Source organism: Garra rufa, chromosome 15 (assembly GCF_049309525.1).
Source record: "Garra rufa chromosome 15, GarRuf1.0, whole genome shotgun sequence".
NCBI classification, from domain to species: domain Eukaryota; kingdom Metazoa; phylum Chordata; class Actinopteri; order Cypriniformes; family Cyprinidae; genus Garra; species Garra rufa.
The window spans coordinates 29012725-29030203 of NC_133375.1; the positions used below are offsets into that span (position 1 = coordinate 29012725).

The 17479-nt window shown below is 38.0% G+C and overlaps 1 protein-coding gene across 1 annotated transcript in view; it reads left to right on the forward strand.

Moving 5' to 3' along the window:
- sema6bb (sema domain, transmembrane domain (TM), and cytoplasmic domain, (semaphorin) 6Bb) overlaps window positions 1-17479 on the forward strand; it is a 167226-nt gene that overhangs the window by 100037 nt on the left and 49710 nt on the right. The gene's annotated exons all lie outside the window — the stretch shown is intronic.

A 17479-nucleotide genomic window follows, 5' to 3' on the forward strand; every position in this document is an offset into this window, starting at 1 on the left:
TAAATAACTGGGGGAAATCAACCCATAGCAACAGTTTAAAAGTAGACCAATTCTGTGGGGAAAAACGCGGACTTGGCAACCCTGCATCCAACACCAGCTGCTGGAGTTAATGTCATTGTACACATGAGTAAGAAATTTTCGTCCGAGATTTTTGCACATTAAAAAAAATACAGGTTATGTTAATCGAGTTTACACACTGCCTCTGAAACTTTCGTCCGTCATAAAAAAATTCGGATCGTGTTTGATTTTCTGCATTTTCGCATCCATAATAAGCATTTTGATAAGGATGGCGAATATGAGGAGAAAAAAAAAAAAAAAAAAAAAAAAAAAACGCATACGAAAATCGGACTCAGTGTACAATGACCTTTAGATTTGAATGATCACGGGTCGAAAGTAAAGAGAGATGACAAAAACAGACTGGAGAATTTGCTGTAATCTTGTACTCACTGACAAATATCTATTATAAGATGTGCTGCTCCCTTTACACAGAGTGTGCGTTATCGCAAAATCGTAAGTAAAAGTAAAAACAGCGCGAGCGCTCAGTTAAAAGCAATTTCTATACCCTGCATATTGAAAGTGCGAAAATTATATACAATATTAGTTCGCCTCGCGCCCGCTCAATTTGTGATCCGCTGTGTAAATCCTTCGGCTGGCCGACCGGGAAAAGTCCGCCTCTGGTATAGGCTACAGGCCCGACCTTTCTTCACGATGTTTCACCAGTCGTTTAATGGCCACTCCCCTTTTACCTACCACCTGCAAAGCTGATACGAATATGTTTTACTTTTTTATTTACAACAAGATATATAGTATAAGGTCAGGTATTCAGACCACAACTGAACGTTTGAAGAAAATGTAATGCCTTATTATTTAGAATTAGCTATTATTGATGTAAATGCAGCCGTTCGAGGCACATAATTGATTTATTACGGTATTGACGGTATTAGAAAATCCATGTCGTTGCGCAATGTCACACCGGTGCTGACTATGACTCCGGTGTACCGCCCACCCCTAATGGAGCATGTTCACAGTAGCTGACATGTGGTGCATCAACATGCTCTGGCAATGTAGTCAAAAGTTTGTCTTTGTAGATGAAAAGTCAATACTCCCAGATGAGTTCACACAAGGAAATGTAATCTTTTAGTTTTTAATCGGTTACCAGAATTTGTATAAGCACAAGTAATTACCATTTTGATAAGCCAATATGCTCATGTAAACAATGAGTGACGTATACGCGTGATAGATCACACACGGACTGGGTGAACATTCTCAGGACAGTAGAACGTTCCGGTGGATCAGAGGTAAATAATAATAAAAATAATAATATAAATACTGTTCAGTTTTTTGCACAGACCGATCGTTTTATGTCTTAAAGGGATAGTTCACCCAAAAATGAAAATGTGATGTTTATCAGCTTACCCCCAGGGCATCCAAGATGTAGGTGACTTTGTTTGTAGTCTGTCAGCCATATGATGGCAGTGGATGGGCACAAACCTTTAAAAGTGAAAAAAAAAAAAAAAAACATGCGCAGACAAATCCAAATTACACCCTGCGGCTCGTGACGATACATTGATGTCCTAAGACACGAAACGATCGTTTTTTTATGAGAAACTGAACCGTATTTATATAATTTTTTACCTTTGATACACAGCCACGTCTAACTGTCCTGAGCACGAACTCATCATCCGGCTCGTTACATGTGTATGCGTTCTGGCGTAGTATACGTAAATGCCGGAAGTCATCTATCCCGTGTGTACGACACTCATTGTTTACACAGTGCACAGAGATTTTGTGTATAGCGGCTATTCAAAATGGTAATTACTTGCACTTATCCTGATTGTTCAAACCGATTGAAAGCTAAAAATTACGTTTGCGCAAACTCATCCAGGACTGCTGACTGTTCACCGATTTCCCCTTACGACGTTTGCGTATACTACGCCAGTGAGCGTACACATGAAATGAGCCGGAGGTTGAGCTCACACTCAGGACAGATGGACGTGGCTGTGTATCAAAGGTAAAAAATTATATAAATACTGTTCAGTTTCTCACAAAAAAAAAAACACTATTGTTTTGTGTCTTAGGACATCAATGTATCGTCATGAGACGCAGGGTGTAATTTGGATTTGTCTGTGCATGTTTTTTTTTTACTTTTAAAGGTAAAACCAAGCACCAAGCCCATCCACTGTTATTATGTGGCTGACAGACTGCAAGGGTTTGAGTTAAATATCTGAAGAAACAAAGTCACCTACATCTTGGATGCCCTGTGTGATTTTTTTTTGTTTTTGGTAAAAAGATTTGGTAACCACTGACTGTCCTTTAAAGAGCATCTCTTCAAAGTTATAAACCTACTTGTTCAAAATAATGTAAAAGTTAATACTTTTTTTAACCTGTATTTGACCTAATATTTACTGAAACCTTCAAACATTTGAACAGGAAATAAATGGGAAAAATTGGAAGCATCAGCAACGATACATTTGTGCTTACAGTGCAGACAGTCACTTGTGCATTCTAGACATCCTCTGTACTCCTCCGTCTCTTGTTCCAATTTTGAGAGATCCCCATCAGCTTCTTGCCAATCATTTCAGCTTTCTTAAGAACCTCTGCAAAACAAATTTGTTTAAATATACTGAATATGCAAGATCAAATTACAAATAGCATTTTTGTGCTTGACTGAATTAGGCTAATGCTTAAAATGAAAATAATTTTGTCAAAAAGATGACATAAAATAAGGAAACTGCCCTCACCTACAGAAAGGAAAACAACAGAGTAAAAAACAAGCTGTACAGATTCTATTCCAATAGACAGGTTTTCTAGGATGTGTTTAGTAAATTGTTAAAAAAAAATGTAACTTACATGTTAAAACAACATATTAAAGAAAAACAACTATTACTCAGGATAATACTAAAAATAATAATAATTATAAAAATAATTCTAAATTGTCATAGAATTGGAGTGTCATTGGAGGGGCATTAGGGAAATCAATAGAGAATTACTGTTCATTCATTCAAACTAATCTAATTACATTTTTTATTGATAAAATCAGTTTATGAAGCATAAATATGCAATGTGTTTTAAAGGACCACTTCAATTATTGTTATGAGTTAACCATTTAGAAAATAATAATAATAATAACAACAAAAATGATAATACATTTTTTTATCAAGACTTTGTCATTTTACTATTAGGCAGATTCTCGCATTTATATTCTATGTCCATGGATGGAATCGACAAACAAAATAATGCTTAAAGGGATAGTTCACCCAAAAATGAAAATTTGTTTATCTGCTTACCCCCAATGCATCCAAGATGTAGGTGACTTTGTTTCCTAAGAAAAACACAAACAGAGATTTTTAACGAAAGCCGGTGCAGTCTGCCAGCCTTATCATGGACGTGAATGGGCACCAAACCTTTAAAAGTAAACAAAAACATGCACAGACAAATCCAAATTACACCCTGCGGCTTGTGACGATACATTGATGTCTTAAGACACGAAAAGATCGTTTTTTGAGAGAAACTGAACAGTATTTATATAATTTTTTACCTTTGATACACAGCCACGTCCATCTGTCCTGAGCACGAGTTTGGCATCAGTCACGTTACATGTGCTCGCGCTCAGGCGAAGAATACGCAAACGCCGTAAGGGGAAATCAGTACAAGTCCCGGATGAGTTTTAAATCGGTTTGAACAATCAGGATACGCGCAAGTAATTACCATTTTGAATAGCCGCTATAGCCACAATCTCTGAGCACTGTGGAAACAATGAGTGTTGTATTCATGCAACAGATCGCTTCCGGTGTTTGTGTATACTATGCCAGAGCGCTACACGTATAACGATCCGGATGATGAGCCCGTGCTCAGGACAGATGGACGTGGCTGTGTATCAAAGGTAAAAAATGATATAAAAACTGTTCAGTTTCTAACAAAAATCGATCGTTTCGTGTCTTAGGACATCAATGTATCCTCACGAGTAGCAGGGTATAATTTGGATTTGTCTGTGCATGTTTTTGTTTACTTTTAAAGGTTTGGTGCCCATCCACGTCCATGATAAGGCTGGCAGACCGCACCAGTTTTCGTTAAAAATCTTCGTTTGTGTTTTTCTGAGGAAACAAAGTCACCTACATCTTGGATGCATTTGGGGTAAGCAGATAAACATCAAATTTTCATTTTTGGGTGAACTATCCCTTTAAAGTATTTTTTATTATTATTAATATTATTAATGCTGATGATTTATGAGTGATTTAAAATAGAAATTTTAAAATATTCTTCTTTGTGCCGTTGGAAAACAACTGAGTTGATCACAAATTTGGACCATTCTTAAATTTCCAGGATGGATCGACTTAAGGGTTACAGTTTTAATAACATAAGTTAGAGCTCTTAGATAAACTAAAATACTAAAACTTTTTTTTTTTTTTACTACCTGAAGATTTAACAAAAAAATATATAATAATAAAATAAAAAATAAAATAACACGTAATTGTAGGTTCTGGCAAATTAATTTTTAGAGTCAATTTAGAATTTAAATCATTACACATAATTCAGAATCCTAACTGCACACTGTATTAAGTAAATTATGTAAAAACAAATTTAAATAGGACATAAAAGTAAATTAAAAAGTACATTTTATTAAATTACATCAAATCAAAACTTTGCAAATAGTTAATAAATCCATACCAGAAGTTCTAGTGGAGTGTAGCAGATAAAGAAGAGCCCTCCACTATATTGCCAGTAATCAGCTGAATCCTCAGTCGGTCTGGGGTGGGCTGATAAGTCCTTAAAAATAAAGATTTCACTTTTAAAATTCTTTTGAACTCTTATACAAAATGTTTTTCGTACCAACATTTGCCACTATAAATCATTCAGAAAACATGAACAGTCAGCTTTGAGACTGTTAGTTATTATATAATTAAAAATGTAAGAATATGCCTAACTCATGGCAATCCAAAAAGAAAAAATGTGAATCCCCAAAAAGACACTGGATTCACAACAATAGACTCTTTTTTATAAATGTATCAAAACAAGGTAAACACAATTGTAGCTTAAAAATTAGTGCACCCAAATCAAACCAAAACTTAACATAATTTTACCTGCAGCTGCATTTATCCAGACCCATTTAAGGCTCATGAAGGACTCATAATATTTTTTGTAGTGAAACAACTAAAGGACTGATGATGGTAGCATGTTCTCCGTATTTGTTATCTCAGATGAAGAAAGACAAAAGAATAAAAAAGTTAGTCATATTGATAATCAGTGGGGCAAATGTCTTACAAATGTATTTTTGATTATGAGAAGAACCATACTTTTATATTTTAATCCCATTAAAGATTTAGAATCAAAGATTAAAAATAATGTTATTGGTAGCAGTTTGTGTTTTATAGTTAGATTCCTGTGTTTCCGAGCTTTAATAGCACTTTCATCACTGTACTCATTGCTCCTTCTCATGCATTGCGTTTAAATTAGCTGACAACATTCGTAGCCTATCTATAACACATAGCAATATCAGGGGCTACAAATACGTGCTAATATGCTAATCGCGATTAGCATCTGGTGTAACATCTTTGATGAAGCACAGATGCAAGTCATAGTGCGTCTGTTACCTCATGTGGAATTTACACAGAAAGAACATAAAGCTAGAAAGACTGAAATATGTTCCCTTACCTGATATCTACGGTGCCCGCCAGGGGACACCTTCGGTTCACTTATGTTTTTCGTGGCCACAACATATAAACTCGTGGGAACATGATATTATGTCGTGGCCACGAGATATTAATTCGTGGGAACGTCATATTAACTCGTGGGAACGTCATATTATGTCGTGGCCACAACATAATATCATGTTCCCACGAGTTTATATGTCGTGGCCACGACAAACATAAGTGAACCGAAGGTGTCCCCTGGCGGGCACCGTAGATATCAGCAATCTGCTTGCAGGACCTCACAGATCCAGTCCGGTCTTCCTCTGTGTTCACATTCCAGCTTTTGTTCTCCACATGTCACAACGCGAGTTAATTTAAAATAAAAATGTAACAAACTAACGTATTTTCAAACTTGACCAGTAAAGGCGCGCACAGCTGTCATTGGCCAGTTACTTGTCAGATGGCAGTCAGCTTAACCAATCATGATCCCTCCAGCAAGGTTATACAACCAGCGTGGTAATGGCAAGATAAAAGATTTTTTTTTAAAGAAATATGTGTGTTTAGTGTTATTTGTAGGCTGTATTATTTTAATAGTTGTTCAAAAATTGTTTTCAGTGTATGAAATAAAAATGCAGTTGTAGCCATTCACAAAATTGTAGGTCCACAAAATCAAAACAAAGATATTGATTCAAAATACATACACTATATAGCCAAAAGTACCCTTCTAATGAACAGGTTTGACTACTTTAGTAATTTCCATGAGTACAAATCTTAATGTTTAAGCATAAAATTATATTCTAGGGAATTAATTTTAATAGCAACAGTTTTAACATAACAATGCCTTTGTGTATAAGGCAAGGTTCAAATTGAAATGATTGATTCAGTCAGTGTGGAAGAACTTGACTGGTCTGCATAAAGCCAAGTCTTAATCCCAGTTGAACACCTCGGTGTGACTTTAAATGCAGACATTGAGCCAAAAACTCATCGCCAAACACCAATGACTTGTACAAACACCACATGGACAAAAGTATTAGGACACCCCTTCTTTAAAACAGAAATAGGCACTTCTAAAACTGTGGCAACAAAAATGGGAACATAATTAATGTAGCCTATTTAAAAATTGTATTTTTATCAATTAAAATTTGATAAAATTTCAACAGAGATAAAAATACAATTTTTAAATAGGCTACATTAATTATGTTCCCATTTTTGTTGCCACAGTTTTAGAAGTGCCTATTTCTGTTTTAAAGAAGGGGTGTCCTAATACTTTTGTCCATGTGGTGTTTGTACAAGTCATTGGTGTTTGGCGATAAGTTTTTGGCTCAAGGTCATTTAAAAATCAGTCCAGAGGTGTTCAACTGGGATTAGGACTTGGCTTTATGCAGACCAGTCAAGTTCTTCCACACTGACTGAATCAGTCATTTCGGTTTGAACCTTGCCTTATACACAAAGGCATTGTCATCTTACAATTGAAGAGGCTCCTGTCCAAACTGTTGCTATAAAATTAGAAGCGCACAATTCCCTATAATATCATTTTATGCTTAAACATTAAGTTTGTTCTAATGGAAATTACTAAAGTAGTCAAACCTGTTCATTAGAAGGGAGAAAATACTGGCAATAGTGTATCATGTAAAAAAAAATCAACTTTGATTTACAAGTATTTTTGTTAACCCTTTTCAATCATTTAGCAAACCATTTTATAACTTTGATGGTTTGTCATGTGCTGGGACATAAAATAAAAAAAAGCTAATGATACATTTCAGAAACATAAAATTCCATTATATCTTTCTTTACTTGGGCTATTTTATTATATGAACTGATGACCTTACAAAATTTAAAAGAATATCTCTAGAAATGCATTTGTCACTCCGACTGACCATAAAACTGGGGGAGTTTCACTAAATCAGGGCACATGACAAGCTGCTAGAGGGTTTGATTTCTTCTACCCGTCTCAAAGCGATTACAATCCAAATATGTTATCCCATTATTTAGAGATAATTAGTAATCTCTAACCTTTTCATTAAAGTGCACAGTTTTCCTTATTTTTTTCTTATATAAAAACATCTATTGTGATAAGCATTGTGCTGTAACTCACAAAATCAGACCACTAAAAACTGACACTTTGAATATGTAATGTCCTATGATTGTACAGGTCATTTGCCCAATTTCAGATATCAAAAGACATGTGCTATGCAGGACATTTTTGACCACACCCAGGTTTGACCTGGTTTGCCTGTACCAGCTGGGTTCTTCAGCTCCAAAATTCTGCTATCATTACCTCACCTTAAGTTGTACCAAACCTGTATTAATTTTTTCTGTGTAATAAAAACAATATACACAAATATTTTGGGAAATTATCTTAACAAAAAGTTTCTGGCCCCCAATGACTTCCATAGCCTTTTTATTTATTAATTTTTATTTCCCAAGATGTGTCCAGTAACTGGCTTCCAACATTCTTTAAAATAACTATTTAAAAAATAATTTAGATAATGTTCAACAGAAGAAAGACTTCATGCAGGTTTTGAACAGAGAATGAGCAAATGACGACAGAATTGTGACGATTGTCTTGCTGAGTTTAGTTCTAACTCTAACCAAACACGGCTCTAACCAAAAGCTAATCATAATGCTCCAAACTATTTGTAAATTAGACACAGTCATGTTTGATTAGGGTTAGAATCATATTTGGTTTGGCCAAGAGGACCCCATGTCCCTTATGAAAATTTATAATGGTTTTACAATGAAAAAAATATATAAGTATTGTAGTTATTTTTTGGTAACTATCAATTAACTATGTGGTTACCAATTTGGCCCCATGTGGGCTCCCTATATGGGACTGATTGTGTTTGCCCATGCCAAACCCATATGGTTTATGAAACCGGGCCCCATATGTGTTTCCCAGTTTTGAACCCATCTAGATGTTAACTATGTGGGTACTACCTTGGCCCCATGTAGGCAGACTGTATGGGATTGATTGAGTTTGCCCATGCCAAACCCATATGGTTTATCAAAGCGGGCCCCATATGTGTTTCCCCATTCTGAACCCATATAGACGTTAACTATCTGGGTACTACATTGGCCCCATGTAGGCAGACTGTATGGGACTGATTGAGTTTGCCCATGCCAAACCCATATGGTTTATCAAAGCGGGCCCCATATGTGTTTCCCCATTCTGAACCCATATAGACGTTAACTATCTGGGTACTACATTGGCCCCATGTAGGCAGACTGTATGGGACTGATTGAGTTTGCCCATGCCAAACCCATATGGTTTATCAAAGCGGGCCCCATATGTGTTTCCCCATTCTGAACCCATATAGACGTTAACTATGTGGGTACTACATTGGCCCCATGTAGGCAGACTGTATGGGACTGATTGAGTTTGCCCATGCCAAACCCTTTTGGTTTATCAAACTGGGCCCCATATGTGTTTCCCCATTCTGAACCCATATAGACATTAACTATCTGGGTACTACATTGGCCCCATGTAGGCAGACTGTATGGGATTGATTGAGTTTGCCCATGCCAAACCCATATGGTTTATCAAAGTGGGCCCCATATGTGTTTCCCCATTCTGAACCCATATAGACGTTAACTATCTGGGTACTACATTGGCCCCATGTAGGCAGACTGTATGGGATTGATTGAGTTTGCCCATGCCAAACCCATATGGTTTATCAAAGTGGGCCCCATATGTGTTTCCCCATTCTGAACCCATATAGACGTTAACTATCTGAGTACTACATTGGCCCCATGTAGGCAGCCTGTATGAGATTGATTGAGTTTGCCCATGCCAAACCCATATGGTTTATCAACGTGGGCCACATATGTGTTTCCCCTTTCTGAACCCATATAGACGTTAACTATCTGAGTACTACCTTGGCCCCATGTAGGCAGCCTGTATGGGATTGATTGAGTTTGCCCATGCCAAACCCATATGGTTTATCAAACCGGGCCCCATATGTTTTTCCCCATTCTGAACCCATATAGACGTTAACTATCTGGGTACTACATTGGCCCCATGTAGGCAGACTGTATGGGACTGATTGAGTTTGCCCATGCCAAACCCTTTTGGTTTATCAAACCGGGCCCCATATGTGTTTCCCCATTCTGAACCCATATAGACGTTAACTATCTGGGTACTACCTTGGCCCCATGTAGGCAGCCTATATGGGATTGATTGAGTTTACCCATGCCAAACCCATATGGTTTATCAACATGGGCCCCATATGTGTTTTCCCGTTTTGAACCCACATAGATGGTAACTATGTCGGTACTACATTGGCCCCATCTAGGCAGACTGTATGGGATTGATTGAGTTTGCCCATGCCAAACCCATATGGTTTATCAAACCGGGCCCCATATGTGTTTCCCCATTCTGAACCCATATAGACGTTAACTATCTGGGTACTACATTGGCCCCATGTAGGAAGACTGTATGGGATTGATTGAGTTTGCCCATGCCAAACCCATATGGTTTATCAAAGTGGGCCCCATATGTGTTTCCCCATTCTGAACCCATATAGACGTTAACTATCTGGGTACTACCTTGGCCCCATGTAGGCAGCCTGTATGGGATTGATTGAGTTTGCCCATGCCAAACCCATATGGTTTATCAAACCGGGCCCCATATGTGTTTCCCCATTCTGAACCCATATAGACGTTAACTATCTGGGTACTACCTTGGCCCCATGTAGGCAGCCTATATGGGATTGATTGAGTTTACCCATGCCAAACCCATATGGTTTATCAACGTGGGCCCCATATGTGTTTCCCCGTTTTGAACCCATATAGATGGTAACTATGTGGGTACTACATTGGCCCCATCTAGGCAGCCTGTATGGGATTGATTGAGTTTGCCCATGCCAAACCCATGTGGGTTATCAAAGTGGGCCCCATATGTGTTTCCCCGTTTTGAACCCATATAGATGGTAACTATCTGGGTACTACATTGGCCCCATGTAGGCAGACTGTATGGGATTGATTGAGTTTGCCCATGCCAAACCCATATGGTTTATCAACGTGGGCCACATATGTGTTTCCCCTTTCTGAACCCATATAGACGTTAACTATCTGAGTACTACCTTGGCCCCATGTAGGCAGCCTGTATGGGATTGATTGAGTTTGCCCATGCCAAACCCATATGGTTTATCAAACCGGGCCCCATATGTTTTTCCCCATTCTGAACCCATATAGACGTTAACTATCTGGGTACTACATTGGCCCCATGTAGGCAGACTGTATGGGACTGATTGAGTTTGCCCATGCCAAACCCTTTTGGTTTATCAAACCGGGCCCCATATGTGTTTCCCCATTCTGAACCCATATAGACGTTAAATATCTGGGTACTACATTGGCCCCATGTAGGAAGACTGTATGGGATTGATTGAGTTTGCCCATGCCAAACCCATATGGTTTATCAAAGTGGGCCCCATATGTGTTTCCCCATTCTGAACCCATATAGACGTTAACTATCTGGGTACTACATTGGCCCCATGTAGGCAGACTGTATGGGATTGTTTGAGTTTGCCCATGCCAAACCCATATGGTTTATCAAAGTGGGCCCCATATGTGTTTCCCCATTCTGAACCCATATAGACGTTAACTATCTGAGTACTACCTTGGCCCCATGTAGGCAGCCTGTATGGGATTGATTGAGTTTGCCCATGCCAAACCCATATGGTTTATCAAAGTGGGCCCCATATGTGTTTCCCCTTTCTGAACCCATATAGACGTTAACTATCTGGGTACTACCTTGGCCCCATGTAGGCAGCCTATATGGGATTGATTGAGTTTACCCATGCCAAACCCATATGGTTTATCAACGTGGGCCCCATATGTGTTTCCCCGTTTTGAACCCATATAGATGGTAACTATGTGGGTACTACATTGGCCCCATCTAGGCAGCCTGTATGGGATTGATTGAGTTTGCCCATGCCAAACCCATGTGGGTTATCAAAGTGGGCCCCATATGTGTTTCCCCGTTTTGAACCCATATAGATGGTAACTATCTGGGTACTACATTGGCCCCATCTAGGCAGCCTGTATGGGATTGATTGAGTTTGCCCATGCCAAACCCATATGGGTTATCAAAGTGCGCCCCATATGTGTTTCCCCGTTTTGAACCCATATAGATGGTAAATATGTGGGTACTACATTGGCCCCATCTAGGCAGCCTGTATGGGATTGATTGAGTTTGCCCATGCCAAACCCATATGGGTTATCAAAGTGGGCCCCATATGTGTTTCCCCGTTTTGAACCCATATAGATGGTAACTATCTGGGTACTACATTGGCCCCATCTAGGCAGCCTGTATGGGATTGATTGAGTTTGCCCATGCCAAACCCATATGGGTTATCAAAGTGCGCCCCATATGTGTTTCCCCGTTTTGAACCCATATAGATGGTAACTATCTGGGTACTACATTGGCCCCATCTAGGCAGCATGTATGGGATTGATTGAGTTTGCCCATGCCAAACCCATTTGGTTTATCAAACCGGGCCCCATATGTGTTTCCCCATTCTGAACCCATATAGACGTTAACTATCTGGGTACTACCTTGGCCCCATGTAGGCAGCCTATATGGGATTGTTTGAGTTTACCCATGCCAAACCAATATGGTTTATCAAAGTGGGCCCCATATGTGTTTCCCCATTTTGAACCCATATAGATGGTAACTATCTGGGTACTACATTGGCCCCATCTAGGCAGCCTGTATGGGATTGATTGAGTTTGCCCATGCCAAACCCATATGGTTCATCAAAGCGGGCCCCGTATGTGTTTCCCCATTCTTAAACCATATAGACGGTAACTATATGGGTACTACCTTGGCCCCTTGTAGGCAGCCTGTATGGGATTGATTGAGTTTGCCCATGACTGACCCATATGTTAAACCCATATGGGCCCCACTTGTATAGACCATTTTGAGCCCATATGCTCATTTCTCATTAGTGACCCAGCTGGGACCCACATGGGGAGCCCACCTCTTTTGACCCATGTGGGACCTACTTAGCTACCTCAAGTGGGCCCCAGATAAGATGCCCATTTTGGGACCATGCCCACTTGGTACCCATATAGCCCAAGCATAAACCATGTGGGCCCCACATATGCATGTTGGCTGGGATATGGTATTAGTTTGGATTTTGTAGTTACTGCAATTTTGACACTCTCGTTTCTCTGAAACAGGACAAAATTGCACCAGAAGACTTTGCCACAAGACAAAACCGTTTTCACAAAGTCCATTTTAAGCCTTAACTCAATTTTGACCAAATGTGTAGTTACTGTGCTTTGCCTTTGGAGGGCATAGTTATTTTAAATAGTACAAATATTTTAAAATGTTACTGTTTTGCTGTACTTTGGATCAAATAAATGCATGCTTGGTGAGCAGAAGAGGCTTCCTCAAAAAACAAAAATCTTACTGTTCAAAAACTTTTGACTGGTAGTGTATATAAATAATACTGAACAAACACTGGCAGCTGAAAATGTTTTTACGCTTTTATCACTTGTTGCATGCTTTTATCTCGAGTTGACATGTGGTTTTGGACATGTTATAAGGCACTTTTGGGTCTGTGGATGGTTTATGGTGTTATTGTGGGACTGCATTTTGAAGAAATGTTTTGATATAAAGATATCAGTGATCTAGGAATGTTGGGAGTAGTGTGTGCAGATGTGGTGTTGGTGTGGATGTCATGTCTGGAGATACACCAGAGAGAAAGAGAGAGGCCAGGGAGGAGTTCACTTGTTCAGCTCAGCATCTGTTTGAGAAAACCTCTGCCAGAAGGCAACGCCCTTTGACTGAGGCTCTCTCACACACAAGCTTAGGTGGTAAACTTATCTGGGACCCGGTATAAATAATTGAGTACTTGACACCAGCAGTGAGAATTTGCAGTGATATTGAAGGCTCTGCAAGCTGAATAAATATGGCGTACCGGTACAGACATTTTTCAAGGAATTGTACAAATAAAACTCGATTTGAAATGGAGACAATGACCTTCACTGTGACAAGTTTACAGAAATACTAAAAACCTCTCAAACCTCATACTGTTATTCCAGCTTAGCAGAAAAGACAAAATGTGACCCTGGACCAGTCAGTAGCATGGATATATTTGTAGCAATGATCAAAAATGCATTGTATAGGTCAAAATTATCAATTTTTCTTTTATGCCAAAAATCATAAGGATTTTACATTTCTCCTGTAAATATATTAAATATATCAAAACTTATTTTTTGATAAGTAATATGCATTGCTAAGAACTTCATTTGGACAACTTTAAAGGCGATTTTCTCTTCTTCTTTTTTTGGCACACTCAGATTCCTGATTTTAAAATAGTTGTATCTCAGCCAAATGTTGTCCTATCCTAACAAACCATACATCAATGGAAAGATTATTCAGCTTTCAGATTTCAGATGATGTATATATCTCAATAAAATTGAGGCTTTTGACTGGTTTTGTGGTCCAGGGTCACAAATACATGTGTTACTCAGGAGGACAGCTATGCATTTTGTTGCAGCAAAATTTATTTTTGAGCTGCACACTTATAAACACTGTAATTTATATTGTATATTTTACATGGTTATTTTTTCACAAATACAGATATCACAATTACTGATTCTTATTTTATTTACACGGATGGTTTGCCAACAATTATATATTTTATTTTGTTTTATATTATTTTTACAGTATATGTATACAGTAAATATACCAATCACAGCAACAGTAATTTTATTTTATTTTATTTTATTTTTGTGGTTATTTTTTTTACTGTATATTTACTCTGGTTCTTTTTGTAAAATATCAATATTTGTGTGCATTTGTATCTATGCTTTGCCAAAAAAAAATTATTTTATTTTATTTTATTTTATTTTATTTTATTTTATTGTACAGAGTTTTATTACTGTTTCTAGTATTTATCTTTTTTATCCTGTCACTGTTTTTGTGTTTATGTGCGTGTTGATGCTTTGGCTACAGTCATGCTAATAAATTACTAAATATTGAAAAAGCAGAGACAAGAACAGTCTGGAAGAGAAATGCTATGTGAGTGGAAAGGGTGGGTTATAAAAGGACACAGAGGGAAGGATAAAGGGATAATTGGACTGGTTGCAGGTGAGGAAAAATAAAGGGATGAAGAAAGAGAAGGCCATTGTGAAACACCAAACAGAGGGCAGTTGATGATACAGAGGACATCTAGCACTAGAGAGAACCCCTAATGGACTAATGAATAGTGTGTAAATGAATCAGGCCTCTTTGAAAATATGAAATGAGGGGACAAAAATGGAAAGAACAGGTGATGACGATTGAAGGGCTGGAGGAGGATAAGAAGGCCGATGTTGTTTATCCGGGGGATGTGCTTTATCGCTTAGCAGACCAGGAACGGTGCCAAGTGTTTGGACTCTTGAAGGAATTGCCGAATCAGTTTTATGAGTAGAGTTATGGGGTTTATGTGCACCGGGCTCCAACAGAGATTCAAACACGCAAATACACACACACACAGGATACATCTGCATCACAACACCCCCGCCACCTACACACAATCCCGATACGATAAGAAAAGCATCTGTCTTACAGAGACACTCATAAACAGGCCAGCCACGCTCATAGCAATGCATTGTTGGCTGACACATATAGGTGATTTAATGCGCCGTTATCAGTTGTTATGCTGTTAGCTCATGATCTATCACCAGTCACAATTTTAGGAGATTCCATATTCTTTATCTCTCACCTCTCACTCATTCTTATTCTGTAGTTGCACAACAAGGACTGTACATTATGAAGCTGAAGCAGTAAGAAAAGTAGACCTTTTGCGCCAATATGTAATATAGGTCTCAGGTGTCTTCAGAATGTGTCTGGGAAGTTTCAACTCAAAATACACCACTGATAATTTTTTATATAATTTTAAAAACGCTTATTTTGAGTGGAAGCAGAAACACGCTGTTTTCGTGCATGTCTCTTTAAATGCAAATGAGCTGCTGCTCCCCGCCTCCTTTTCCAGAATAAAACTGTGCCTTTACAGCTCGTAGCTCAAATACTCTGCTAAAAACATGTTTGCTTTTGATTATCATGTCTATCGCCCTGAAATCATGCATTTTAAAGCCATATCAGTTTAAACTTCTGATATATGGTTTTCTGAGCGCACACATCCGAAAAATGTGCACTAAACTACTGTAAGTTTTCTTTCATGTCTTATTGTGCTTAAAATACACTCAAGTTTATGTTAAAAACAAAAATGAGTTACAAAAACAGTCGGTTATGTAATCGCATTATATACAGTAAGTTCATCAATAAATCCACTGCTCTCTTGTCTTCTCTGAGGCTGGGACTCTAAATAGTGTTTTGTGCTCATCTGTGCAGCCAATGATAGAACAGTTAGCAAAAAACAAAGGTACTGGGTTGTCTTTTTTTGCATTTCCCGTGACGACCCGATTATAGCACTTACACTGCCAGTCAAAAGTTTGTGAACAGTAAGATTTTTTTAAAGAAGTCTCTTCTGCTCACCAAGCCTGCATTTATATGATTCAAAGTACAGCAAAAGAGTAAAATTTGGAATCTTTTAACTATATAAAATAACTGTTTTCTATTTGAATATATTTTAGAATTTCATTTATTCCTGTGATTTCAAAGCTGAATTTTTAGCATCATTAATCCAGTCACATGATCCTTCAGAAATCATTCTAATAGTCTGATTTGCTGTTAAAAAAATAGTTTTTTAATATTATTATTATGTTGAAAACAGTACAAAAAAATTAGGTTACTTTGAATAGAAAGTTCAGAAGAACATTTATCTGAAATAGAAATCTTTTGTAATATTACAAATGTCTTTATCATCACTTTTAAACAATATAAAGCATCCTAGATCCCCCCCCCCCCAACTGTTTTTTAATAATAATAATAAATGTTTCTGAACAGCAAATCAGCATATTAGAATAATTTCTGAAGGATCATGTCCAGTAAAGACTTGAGTAATAATGCTAAAAAATTAGGTTTGATCACAGGAATAAATTATATAAAAAGGATTCAAATATGAAACAGTTATTTTAAATAGTAAAAATATTTTAAAATCAAATAAATGCAGGCTTGGTGAGCAGAAGAGACTTCAAGTTCAAGACTGGTAGTGTAAACACATAAAATGGCTGATTTTCATTCTGTGTCGCCTTTTAAAATAAATAATAAATAAAAATAGCAAATAACAAGAAAAAACAAGCCATTAAATAAAATTTCATATTTTTGATTAACTTAAAGGAGTAAAGTGTAAAATTAGAAACATTTATTAATATAATTTAAATAATTTAATTAACCAATTAAGTAAGTAAATAAGCGATTAAGCAGTAATAATTTCTCTCGCAAAACTTTTCTCTCTCTCCTCACCTCTCGGCTGAAAAACAAGAACCCTGTTGAGGACCTGAGCATCTGGAATAACACTCACTCCCACTTCTCCCCCTCAGGCTCCTTCCACACGTCCTCACTCTCTCTCTCCCTCTTCATCCGATAACAGATTGCTGTGATCATGTAGCTCCGTTGCCCACAGGTTGCTGCCCATCAAATGGTGCCACACTGGCGGGCACACGCGGAGGAACGCTGGCGGGGGGGCGGCACGTGGGGGGCATGACATAAGCCGTCTCTATTTCACATCTCTTAAAGCCCTTCACAGGTGCAGGGCTCAAACATGTGCGTTCAATTGAACTGAGGTTTAGCCGAATGACTCACTGTGGCGTGCCTCTGGTTTGCCAAGTGAATTGTTTGTACAGATGCAAACAATCCTCAGAATAAAATTGAAAGTGCTGAGAAATCTGATGTCATTCTAAGAGGGAATTCGTTCATGAGAGTTTGATTTAGCAGACAAATGACTTTCTTCTTC